Source organism: Tigriopus californicus, chromosome 7, assembly GCF_007210705.1.
Source record: "Tigriopus californicus strain San Diego chromosome 7, Tcal_SD_v2.1, whole genome shotgun sequence".
NCBI classification, from domain to species: domain Eukaryota; kingdom Metazoa; phylum Arthropoda; class Copepoda; order Harpacticoida; family Harpacticidae; genus Tigriopus; species Tigriopus californicus.
The window spans coordinates 8144476-8144999 of NC_081446.1; the positions used below are offsets into that span (position 1 = coordinate 8144476).

Consider the following 524-nt stretch of genomic DNA (forward strand, 5'->3'; position numbering starts at 1 on the left):
AGTGGGTGGTGCTTGTCACATTTTACAAACATTTCAGAGAAATTCCAGCTTGACCTGTTTCACTTATTCAAAACTGGTCTTACATAGTTTCATTCTCTTTGCACTCAATCCTAGTGCCCTGGATTAAAAGAGTGCAACAGTGAGGTCAGAGCACCATTGCAGTAAATTTTGAACTTTCAATTATGTTCCAAAACATTGAGTTTACATGGATACCAGATCCAAACCAAACACATTTTTGTAAATTTTTGTGATTGAAGAGTTAGTTCTAAGATTCAAACTAAATATTCTTAAATAGAATTAGTAGAAAGTGGCATTTGAAACATTTGAAGTACGGTAAAGGGTGCCTGAAGGGTAGCTAAAGCCGTATATGACGCGCGGAATCAGAGAATATTATGCAATTGCGTTTGGTTTGGATCTGGGGCCCTAGGAAACTCATTGTTTTGGAAAGGAATCAAAATTAAATTGCTATGGTTCAATCCATTCCTATCTAATGAAAAACGAGACGCATGTAAGGCAAGGGTAAA

At 36.6% G+C, this 524-nt stretch overlaps 1 protein-coding gene across 1 annotated transcript in view; it reads right to left on the bottom strand.

Moving 5' to 3' along the window:
* Window positions 1-524, bottom strand: part of LOC131883270 (5'-3' exoribonuclease 2 homolog) — an 18583-nt gene that overhangs the window by 16832 nt on the left and 1227 nt on the right. The gene's annotated exons all lie outside the window — the stretch shown is intronic.